This window comes from Rhinoraja longicauda, chromosome 2 (assembly GCF_053455715.1).
Source record: "Rhinoraja longicauda isolate Sanriku21f chromosome 2, sRhiLon1.1, whole genome shotgun sequence".
Taxonomy (NCBI): domain Eukaryota; kingdom Metazoa; phylum Chordata; class Chondrichthyes; order Rajiformes; family Arhynchobatidae; genus Rhinoraja; species Rhinoraja longicauda.
Window position 1 is genome coordinate 69267654 of NC_135954.1, and position 12458 is coordinate 69280111.

Here is a 12458-nt window from a genome sequence, read left to right on the forward strand (position 1 = left end):
AGTCAGGATCGAACCTGAGTCTCCGGCGCTGCATTCGCTGTAAAGCAGCAACTCTACCGCTGCGCTACCGTGCATACGCTTGGTCTGACAAGGCCTGCTGGATCTTCCAGTTGCTCAAATTTTAAGTAACCACATAATCATCTCCCTACCCTTCTTACCCTATACACCCTTCCTCCCCTATATCCCCTTCTGCCCCTCCCCTTCCACCTATTTCTCTAGCCTCTGTCCAACCATACCTTGTTCCTTGGGAACAAGGAGATGGCAGACCAATTGAACAAATACTTTGGTTCTGTCTTCACTAAGGAAGACATAAACTGTCTGCCGGAAATAGCGGGGGACCGGGGATCTAATGAGATGGAGGAACTGAGGGAAATCCAGGTTAGTCGGGAAGTGGTGTTAGGTAAATTAAATGGATTAAAGGCAGATAAATCCCCAGGGCCAGATAGGCTGCATCCCAGAGTGCTTAAGGAGGCAGCCTCAGAAATAGTGGATGCATTAGTGATAATTTTTCAAAACTCTTTAGATTCTGGAGTAGTTCCTGAGGACTGGAGGGTAGCTAATGTAACCGCACTTTTTAAAAAGGGAGGGAGAGAGAAAACGGGGAATTATAGACCAGTTAGCCTAACATCGGTAGTGGGGAAAATGCTAGAGTCAGTTATTAAAGATGTGATAGCATCACATTTGGAAAGTGGTGAAATCATCGGACAAAGTCAGCATGGATTTACCAAAAGCAAATCATGTCTGACGAATCTTATAGAATTTTTCGAGGATGTAACTAGTAGAGTGGATAAGGGAGAACCAGTCAATGTGTTATATCTGGACTTTCAGAAGGCCTTCGACAAGGTCCCACATAGGAGATTGGTGTACAAACTTAAAGCACACGGTATTGAGGGTTCAGTGTTGAGGTGGATAGAAAATTGGTTGGCGGACAGGAAGCAAAGAGTAGGAATAAACGGGTCCTTTTCGGAATGGCAGGCAGTGACTAGTGGGGTACCGCAAGGCTCAGTGCTGGGACCCCAGTTATTTACAGTGTATATTAATGATTTGGACGAGGGAATTGAATGCAACATCTCTAAGTTTGCGGATGACACGAAGCTGGGTGGCAGTGTTAGCTGCGAGGAGGATGCTAGGAGGCTGAAGAGTGACTTGGATAGATTAGGCGAGTGGGCAAATGCATGGCAGATGCAATATAATGTGGATAAATGTGAGGTTATCCACTTTGGCGGCAAGAACAGGAAAGCAGAGTATTACCTGAATGGTGACCGATTGGGAGAAGGGGAGATGCAACATGACCTGGGTGTCATGGTGCACCAGTCATTGAAAGCAAGCATGCAGGTGCAGCAGGCAGTGAAGAAAGCGAATGGTATGTTGGCATTCATAGCAAGAGGATTTGAGTTTAGGAGCAGGGAGGTTCTGCTGCAGTTGTACAGGGCCTTGGTGAGACTGCACCTGGAGTATTGTGTGCAGTTTTGGTCTCCTAACCTGAGGAAAGACGTTCTTGCCTTAGAGGGAGTACAGAGAAGGTTCACCAGATTGATCCCTGGGATGGCGGGCCTTTCATATGAGGAAAGACTGGATAGACTGGGCTTGTACTCGCTGGAATTTAGAAGACTGAGGGGGGATCTTATAGAAACATATAAAATTCTTAAGGGGTTGGAGAGGCTAGATGCGGGAAGATTGTTCCCGATGTTGGGGGAGTCCAGAACCAGTGGTCACAGCTTAAGGATAAGGGGGAAGTTTTTTAGGACCGAGATGAGAAAACATTTCTTCACACAGAGTGGTGAGTCTGTGGAATTCTCTGCCACAGAAGGTAGTTGAGGCCAGTTCATTGGCTATATTTAAGAGGGAGTTAGATGTGGCCCTTTTTGCTAAAGGGATCAGGGGGTATGGAGAGAAGGCAGGTACAGGCTACTGAGCTGGATGATCAGCCATGATCATATTGAATGGCGGTGCAGGCTCGAAGGGCTGAATGGCCTACTCCTGCACCTATTTTCTATATTTCTATGTTTCTATAGCCCACCCCCCCTCCCCTCACCTGTATCCACCTATTGCTTGCCAGGCTTTGTCCTGCCTCTCCTCTCTTCCAGCTTTCTTCCCCCATAACCAGTCTGATGAAGGGTTCTGACCTGAAATGTCAGATATCCATGTTCTCCAGAAATGTTATCTTACCCACTGAATTACTCCAGCTCTTTGTGTCTTCTTTAGTAAACCAGCATCTGCAGTTCCTTGTTTCTACCCAGTTTACTAAGCTCTGAGACCTTGCGCGATGGTGCTGCTACTGAAATAAATAGTTTTAATTCTTTCTGCCAAGTTGTTGAAACTATTGATTGCATAAATACGTGTAGGAAAGTGGTGAGGAGGATATTAAGAAGTTATGAAGAGATAAGAGAAGAGGTAAGTGATAGGCAAGAATTTTGTAAATTGAGTGGTATTGTGGGAAATGTGAAATTGTCCTCTTTGGCAGGAGAAATAATTTAAAAGTTATCTAAATGATGAGAGATTGCAGAGCTCTCGGGTGCAGAGGCATTTGGGTGTCCTGGTGTGTAATTTGCAAAATGTTAATATGGAGGTTGTGCAAGTAACTAGAATGTTCTTGTCATAGGAATAAAATAGAAAAGTAGGGAGATTATGATTCTATTAGGGTATTGATGAGATTGCATCTGGAGTACAACGTGCAGCATCATTTTCCTTTAGAGAAGGTTAAGAGAGTGGTACCTGCACATCAAAGAAGGTTAAAAGAGTGGTACCTGCGCCTGCAATGGGTGGATTGTCATGTGGATGGCCTTGCATCTGTCAAAGTTCAAGGATGTTTCTCGTGGTAGTAGAATCTAAAATTTGGGTTCACTTTGTTTAACAATGCCTGTTCAAGAAGATGAGACAATTATTTTTCTCAGAGGGTCATGAGTCTTTGGAATTGACTTATTTTAAGGTAAGTAGAAGTGGACTTAATTTTTTTTTAAATAACAGTTAGCTTAAAGTGGTGACTGGCCTACTTCTGATTCTGATTTATATATTTGAGATTATTAACATTGTGCTGATATTCCACACACAGTTACAGAGGCCATAGCCTCAGAACATACCTTTAGAAAGATGAGGAGGAATTTCTTTAGTCAGAGGGTGGTGAATCTGTGGAATTCATTACCACAGCGGGCTGTGGAGGCCAAGGCAATGGATATTTTTGAGGTGGAGATTGACAGATTCTTGAATAGTAAGGGTTTCAGAGGTTATTGGGAGAAGGCAGGAGAATGGAGTTGAGCAGGAAAGATAGATCAGCCAAGATAGAATGGTGGAGTGGACGATAGGCCAAATAGCTTAATTCTGCTCCAAGAACCTATGAACGTATCAATGTGATATTTATTTGAGCACCCCAAACAAAAAGCACACAGAATTGCCAAAATTGGTTAATGACAAATGAATTGAAGAATGGAGCATTGTTTGTAAAGATGGAACTGAACTCCATATAGCAAGCTCTCAAAATAATGTTAAAATGACCAGAATTGTTGTTTAAGTTGGCTGAGAGTTAAATATTGATTAGAACTCTCTTGCTCTTTCAAATAATGCATTCACATCCCCTCGAGAACAGCATCTGGGAGTTTTAGTTTTAATAACTTGTCAAAACAATGTCATCTCCAACAGTCGACTGCTGTTGGTATTGTAATAGAGTTTAAGGCCAAATTTTCTTTTAGTCTTTAAACCCAAGACACTAAAATATTAACTGAGGCATTCCTACATTAGCTCCGGACAAAGGAGCTGTTTTAAAATTAAAAAAAAGCACATTGTGATTATAAAGCAAGGATCTGTTATTAATTTAAACATTATGTATTTAATCATTGAATAGGGATTTTCCTCTGAACAAAAAGTTTCACTGTAAGATTGCTAAAACGGTATTAAGGGTTGCAAGCTGAGCATATCACAATACTCTGCACAATTAATTATTCACCATACACAGGGATGTGAATGACAATGCCGTCCTTGAATAAAGCCAACCAAAGTTAAACTAATTGCTTCAATATAACTTAAATCGCACAATAATAGAGCACAGAAGGAGGCTGTTTCGTTTGTTGGGCCTCTTGCCAACTCAATCAAAGAGTCAATTGGTCCCATTCCACTGCACTTTCCCTAGAAATGCTGCATACTTTTTTCCTATTCCCTGATGGCAGTTATCAAATGAACCTGTTTTCAATACCTTTGCAAAAGTGCATTCCAGGTTGTACCTCTATATGTACACTTTATCCCCTTATTGTGGCCTCTGGATTGTGCAGCATATTTGTCTTCCAATTGCCAATCATTCTCTAACTACAAACGACTGCAAACCTTCCTGGATTTTTAATATCTCTGAAATTCCTCTTAACCGTTTCCATCCTAAGAGGGTTGTTGAATGGAAGTACAGATCGAGGTAACAGGTGTCATCTTCACCTTTGTGGCCTAACTAAAATGTTGTACTGCAGGTTGGCCACAGTGCTCCAGATGTGACTCAACTTGTGCTTTTTATAAGATTACAAAACATCCTTGATTTATGTTCTGTTGTTGAGACCTCTGTCACATAACATTTTTTTGAGTGCTGTGTAATTGATTATCTTTTGTTTTAAAATGGCACAAAACTTGGCAGAAATCATTTATCACCACCTTGGAAATTCAGTTTGGCATCTTCGGCATGAGTAATTCTCAGTCCTGATGCAATTTCCATGCCAAGGGTTCTCAGGATGATATTGTTTCCTGTGCATTGCCCCTTCTCATGCATCATGAAGGAACTTGGATTAAATTCTCCTGTTTGTGACTAATGTCGACATTCTCTTCCCAGCACTCATTTCGTTCAGGACTCTGGCCAGATATGTGAATAACTTGCCGACATCCTCTGGCGTCACCGACCCTCTTCCTGCAGTGCCTTGACTCCGCCTTACAATCCCCTGGGTCCTAGGGCTCTTCCTGCTGTGATACTACCTGCCCAACCCCTCCTCCCATCACCAAAAAAAACTCTTTGCCAATCCCATTACTATGATCTTTGACATTGATGCTGTAACACTCTCTCACTCTGCTTCATTCCTCATCAACATCACAAAACCAGTCCCAGCTCCAACCTTGCCTTCATCCAAAATTTAATGTGCTGTGCCTTTTGATGGTATCTGAGACACAACACCTAGGAAAATATCTCCATTAATAAGCCAAGGAGACTGTATGCCTTATTATCACTGCTTTCACATCTATTTATTTTGCATTTGGTTAATGTCTTTTCTTGTTGTTTTTAGCAGAAAAATAATTTTCCCTAACCCTTCCATGAATCACTTCACACTTGGAAATCTGAAACATGTTAAATTACCTCAACATTTTCAGTGATGGAATCCATTCCAGATTACTGAATAAGATTTTGGGGTGGTGCAGCGCGGTGGTGCAGCGCGGTGGCGCAGCGCGGTGGTGCAGCGCGGTGGCGCAGCGCGGTGGTGCAGCGGTAGAGTTGCTACCTTAGCTGTATCTCTAAACTAAACTAAACTAAATGAGCAGAAAAAAAGCTTTAGAATGCATTATTAATTACTTTGAGTAACTTGCTGAATACTGGTGATGTATTTGTAGATTGGAAACTGTCCATTGTACCTTCATATTCAAAATATGGTTGTGCAACTTTTGATGCAATATTTAGACTCCAGAGACACAGCGAGAAACAGCCCTTCGGCCCACAGTATGCGCTGATCATCGATCACCCTGTACACTAACACTATTATACACACAAAGAAGAATTTTACAAATTACTGAAGTCAATTAACATACAAACCTGCACGTCTTGAGTGTGGGAGGAAACCGGAGAACCCACAGAAAGCCCACGCAGCAACAGGGAGACCTTACAAACACCATATGGACAGCACCTGTCGTCAGGATCGAACCGGGTCTCTGGTGTTGTAAGGCAGGAACTCTCCCACTGTTCCACCATTAATTTAATATCTTGATGAGTATATGTAGAAAATCTATGTAAATGGATTTAATATATTGATGGAAAATTACCTGGCCTAAATCCTTCAAGTTTAATCCCAAAGAGACTGTGGAAAACCTGACCATGTAAATCTGAAGGGGGAACTTACCAGTGAAACACAAAACCACAAGGGTTCATTGGGAACTCTCAGAATTAATAAAAAAAACCTGTATTAATGTTAGAAATTTAATGTAATTTGGCTGAGAGTGGGCAATATCTATTATTTTCTGGCGTATAACGTGTAAAAGCAAGTAATAAAATATTGACTGATTTTCAGCAAAAATAAGTAACTGGTGCAGATAAAGGTGAAGCAAATTGCACATGATTATCAAATAATAAAGAATGAATGAGAGGAAACATGATACTTTAGCAGACTGAATGCTTTATATGTCCAATCTAGTGTGGAGCAATTAGTGTGGGGCCATTAGTATAGCCACCAGAGTGTGGGGCACATAATTTGCAGGTCTGGGGAGGTCCTGGTCAAACGAGTAGAGCACAGTACTTCTTCACAGCCATTTTCTGTTTTGATTAGAGTCTTACAGCATGGAAACTGTCCCTTCAAAACTACCCCACACCGACCAACATGCACTGGTTCCACCTGCCTGAGTTTGGCCCATATCTCTCAAAATCTGTCCTATCCACGTATCTGTCTAAATGTTTCTTAAAAGCTGTGATAGTATCTGCTTCAACTACCTCCTCCAATAGCTGGTTCCATACACCATTCTATGTGTGAAAAAGTTTCCCCTCAGGTTCCTATTAAATCTTTCCCCCTTTACCTTAAACCTATGCCCTCTGGTTCTCTGTTCCACTACTCTGGGCAAGAGACTCTATGCATCTACCCGATCTATTCCCCTCATGATTTTGTTCACCTCTCATCCTCGGAACACACCTCATCCTCCTGCGCTCCTAGGAATAGAGTCCTAGACTGCTCAACCTCTCCCTATTGCTCAGGCCTTTGAGTCCTGACAACATCTTCTTAAATCTTCTCTGCACCCTTTCCAGCTTGACAACACCTTTCCTATAACATGGTGCTCAAAACTGAACACAATACTTTAAATGTGGCCTCACCAACAAAGTAAGCATGCAGGTACAGCAGGCAGTGAAGAAAGCTAATGATATGTTGGCCTTCATTGTGAGAGGGTTTGAGTTGAGGAGCAAGGAGGTCCTACTGCAGTTGTACCTGTACAACTGCAGTAGGACCTCCTTGCTCCTCAGGGCCCTGGTGAGACCGCACCGGGAGTATTGTGTGGAATTTTGGTCTCCTAATTTGAGGAAGGACATTATTGCTTTTGAGTGCAGTGTAGGTTCACCAGGTTAATTCCCGGGATGGCGGGACTGACGTATGATGAAAGAATGGGTTGACTGGGATTGTATTCGCTGGAATTTAGAAGATGAGAGGGGATCTTATAGAACCATATAAAATTCTGAGAGGATTAGACAGGGTAGATGCAGGAAAAATGTTCCTGATGTTGGAGTCCAGAACCAGGGGTCACAGTTTAAGAATAAGGGGTAGGTCATTTAGGACTGAGGTGAGGAAAAACCTTTTCACCCAGAGACTTGTGAATCTGTGAAATTCTCTGCCATAGAAGGCAGTGGAGGCCAATTCACTAGATGTTTTCAAGAGAAAGTTGGATTTAGCTCTTAGGGCTGATGGAATCAAGGGATATGGGGAAAAGGCTGGAACGGGGTACTGATTTTGTATGATCAGCCATGATCGAATTGAATGGCGGTGCTAGCTCAAGGGGCCGAATGGCCTACTCCTGCACCTATTTTCTATGTTTATTCAACCGCAACATGACCTCCCAACTTCGAAACTCAATACTTTGCCTGACAAAGGCCATTGAACCAAAGGCTTTTTGACCACCGAGTCTATTCTGATGCCACTTTCAATGAACCACTTCTAACCTCTCGCCTGCCTCGATTCTGTATAAGATCCCATCCCCCTGCCAATCTAGTTTAAACCCACCCGTGTAGCACTAGTGAACCTGCCGACTAGGATATCGGTTTCACTCCAGTTAAGGTGCAACCCATCCCTCTTGTTTTGGCCACCTCTGCACCAACTTCTCAGCCACATACTTCAGGAGATGCACTGCACCAATCTGCCTGGCATTACCACTGCAGCTAAATCAATAATTAAATAACAAGACTCGCACACAGAGCCGATTGAACCTTATTCTCTTATCTGCTGCTGATGCTGGAATCTGGGGCAATCTGCTGGTGGGTTGAGCAGCATCTGTGGCAGCTTGACCCCAAAGATGTTGCTTAACCTGCTGAGCTCATCCAACGGAATGTTTATCCCAATTGCACTCTATGAATTGATTTTTTTTGGGAGAAATATCAGCCAGAGTGGATGGAAGGGAGCCAGCAGATGTAACATGTTGTGTTTTCAATAATGTATTCAAAAAGGTGCCGCAAGATAAGAACTTTTTGTGTTGAGGTGGTACATTAGGGAAATAGAAGATTGACTAACTGGCAGCAAGTAGGAATAAGGGGTAGTATAAGAAAATAACTGCAGATGCTGGTACAAATCGAAGGTATTTATTCACAAAATGCTGGAGTAACTCAGGCAGCATCTCGGGAGAGAAGGAAAGGGTGACTTTTCGGGTCGAGACCCTTCTTCACACTGATGTCAGGAGGGCGGGACAAAGGAAGGATATAGGTGGAGACAGGAAGATAGAAGGAGGCCATTTACAGGTAGGCCAACCTGTAAGGAGAGATCAGAACTGCAGCCATTTTAAATGTATTTTAAGAGAAGAAAGAAAACACAATACTTTAGCTATACTTATGGATAATACAAAAAGCAGGAGGAAAGACAAGCATGAAATAGTTTGGAAAGAGACGTTGATAGGTAAAATGAGTGGCCAAAAAGTTGGCAAGCATTGTATAAAGTGTGAAGTTGTAAGAATGATAAGTGATTATTGTTAAAATGGAGCAAAACTGCAGAAAGCTGAAATGAAAAGGGATTTAGAGGTTCTGTAACATAGAAAGTTAGCACAGTGGTGTAGCAAGTAATTTGTTTCATGGAATGTTAGTTTTATTTCAAGCGAGTATAAAGGGGAAAATTTTGAAAGGCACTAGTAAAATCACCTCTGGAGTACCATGTGGAGTTGTGATCTCACTATTTAATGGAAGATATTTTATCATTGCAGGCACTTCAGAGAAGCCTCATTTGGGTATTCCAGGTATGGAGAGAGTATCTTGTGAGAAAAGGTTTGGTGTGCACTCACTGATGTTTAAAAGAACAGATGTGATCTTATTGAAAAATTCAAGATTATTGGGAAGGATGGACAGGGTAAATGCTGGAAGGGAATCTTCCCCTCATGGATCGGCTACAGCAGCTGATTATCCTATTTGTGTTCCTCTGTGTTATGGTCTTGAGGAGGCAATATGAAGTACAGAGTGTACAGGAAGTGCAGAGAGAACCAGTTTTTCGATTGGGTCAAGAGTACCTGATGTGAGAATAGATGACCTGGAAGGAATGCATTTAGCAAGTTAAAAAAAAGTGTTCGAAAAAAGCTCGGGCAGTCAGGTGGGTTCTGTGGAAAAATTTAACAAGAGTTGATGTCTCAAATGAAAGAACCTTCTGACAAAGACTTTAAACTCTTACACTTTTTCTTTTTCTGCAGATGCTTTACAATTTGCCAGCATTTTATCACTATCTGCTTTGATTTGCATTTGAGAAGCGGACTTTCACAGCTATATTACTTGGATTGGAAATAATATGGAATTGGTAAATCTAAAAGTACAGGTTCAAACTGGTAAATGGTAAACTTTGGACTGACATCCAAAACTTTATCTCTACACAGTGGAATAGATTCTGTATGAATTAATCGATCCAAAAACTTTGGATGCACAAAGGAAGCATCAATGCAGTGAAATGTAGAAACGAGGAACTGCGGGTGCTGGTTTACAAAAAAGACACATTGCTGGAATAATCAGCAGATCAGGCAGCATCTCTGGAGAACATGGGTTAGGTGACATTTCGGGTTGGGACCTTTCTTCAGACTGTTGCTGGAGGGAGGAAGCTGGAAAAGAGGTGGGGTGGGACAGGGTCTGGTAAGTGATTGGTGGCCTGCAGTAATGTGGTCAGTGGGGTTGGGTTGACTGTTTCTAAATGCTAGATACCTCATCCGTAATGAGATAATTTCTCAGTATCAATACTGAAATAGTTTAACATATAAATGTAAGTGGGAGGTCATGACTCCTTTGATTTTTTTCTTCATCACCACTGAGAGGATTCTGGGGGATAGGATCTATCTGCATTTGGAAAGGCAAGGGCTGGTTAGTGATAGTCAGCATGACTTTGTGCATGGGAAACCATGACTCATAAATTTGATGGAATTTTCTTGAAGCGATCACCAAGAGTATTATTGAAGGCAGGGTGTTAGCCATTGTCTACATGGACATTAGCAAGGCCTTGGGCAAGGTCTTGCATCTTAGGCTGGTCTGGAAGATTCAAACACATGGGATCCAAGGCGAGGTAGTCAATTGGATACACAGTTGGCTTGGTGGAAGGAATGAGTCAGGTGGAAATATTTGAGAACAGTTTTTCAGATTAAAGCCTGTGACCAGTGGTGTGCCATAGGGGTCAGTGCAGCCCTCCCATGAATAATCATTCAAATCATTAATATTTAAGGCAATGCTCATGGCATGGTTAGTAAATTTACAGATTGGTGTAGTGGACAGTGACGCAGGTGTCTGAGATGACAACAAGACTGAGATCAATTGGGAAAGTTGGTAAAGGAATGGCAGATGTAATTTAATTCTGACAAGTGTGAGGTGAAGCATTTTGGAAAGTTACACCAGGGCAGGATGTATGCAGTGAATGGCAAGGGCATTGGGAGTATTGTAGAACCTAGGAGTACTAGTACATAGTTCCCTGAATGTGACTACACATTTAAACAGGGTGGTGCAGAAGGTGTTAGGGCATTGGGTACAAGAGTTTGGGCATCATGTTCCAACAGTATAGAAGTTGTTGAGATGACACTTGAACCATTGTGTGCAGTTCTGGTCACCATAATACAGGGAAGATTTGACTGAGGGTGCAGAAAACATTAACAAGAATGTTGCTGGGGCTGGAAGGCTTGAGTGATAAGGAAAGGCTGAATAGGCTGGGACTGTTTTCCCTTTATGTGCAGCTCTCTGACAGTAGAAACCAATTATCCTATTAAGGATGACTAATAAACAGCAATAAAGAAACTTGTCTCAGCCTACTTCACAGCTAATTTATTACTTTCAAAAGGCAAGTCTCTGTTTATATAGGCAAATATGATAGCAAGACACCAGAAAAAAATACAAGATGACAGTTAATTTGATCTGGTGGTGCTGGATCTGAGGCATAATTGTAGGACACAATTCTGAGAAAACTCCCAATACTTCCAAAAGAAAATGCCATTGGGAGCTTGTTACATCCTCTTGTTTCAGACCACCTAGAAGATGACAATTGGGACAATTCAATAGTGAAGTACAGTGTTAATGTTTAAACCTACAATCTTTGACCCAAAAATCGAATTAATACCAACTAACCTAACCAGTAAAGATGCACTTCGGCAATGCACCCAACATAACGCGCATCCTTGGATCACCATTTTTCCTGTCAGAGGTCAATGAAGTCTTTGCTTTAGCATCTCACAAAGAAATACTTTGAGATTAAAAGTTGATCGTTTTTCTTTGCAATGGATTGAATCGTTCATTTTTAGAAAGAGACCTGCTGTGAAAAGTGAGCACAAGACTTGAAGCTGTTTTGAAAGACGCTGTAATTAGTGCACACAAAGGCTCTGTAGAACAATGCATTTTCAAAAAGAAAACAAGAATTGACCTTGTCTACAAGTGCAGACTTGATGCTTGCTAACCTGCTGAGCAGAGCATAATAACTGTATTTGATCATAAAGACTGACATTAAAGGTCAAGAATAAAGATAAAAGCTTGGAAATGGGAAACGAGTCAGAAAACATTAGAATTTCAAATTTGGAAAGGAATTCCCAAATTGGAAAGGAATTTGGAGGGAGTGCACATTAGCTCAACAGCAAGAATATTCATGCACTATTGTGTTCAGGCCACTCGAGTCAGTGTTTAATGTGTGGCTTTATTCACAAAATGCTGGAGTAACTCAGCAGGTCAGGCAGCATCTCGGGAGAGAAGGAACCCATTCCTTCTCTCCCGAGATGCTGCCTGACCTGCTGAGTTACTCCAGCATTTTGTGAATAAATCGATTTGTACCAGCATCTGCAGTTATTTTCTTATACTACTTTAATGTGTGGCTGCATGTAGTTTACAAAGTGCACTTTAAATTGAATTTAATTGTTGTTAGCTAACTTGCTCATGCCAGAACATGTACTTTATACTGTCGTTAGGCTTAGTTCTTCTCTCGTGTCCTCACTGATATATTAAACTGGGTGCTTAATTACTGATGTTAGAGAGCCTGTCCCACTTAGGCGATTTTAAGGCGACTGCCGGCGACTAGGCTGTTGCCGAACGTTTGCCGGGGTGTCGCGGG

General features: G+C 41.9%; 1 protein-coding gene across 1 annotated transcript in view; it reads left to right on the top strand.

Annotated features, from left to right (window-relative positions):
* chn2 (chimerin 2) overlaps nt 1–12458 on the top strand; it is a 227343-nt gene that overhangs the window by 36450 nt on the left and 178435 nt on the right. The window lies entirely within an intron of this gene.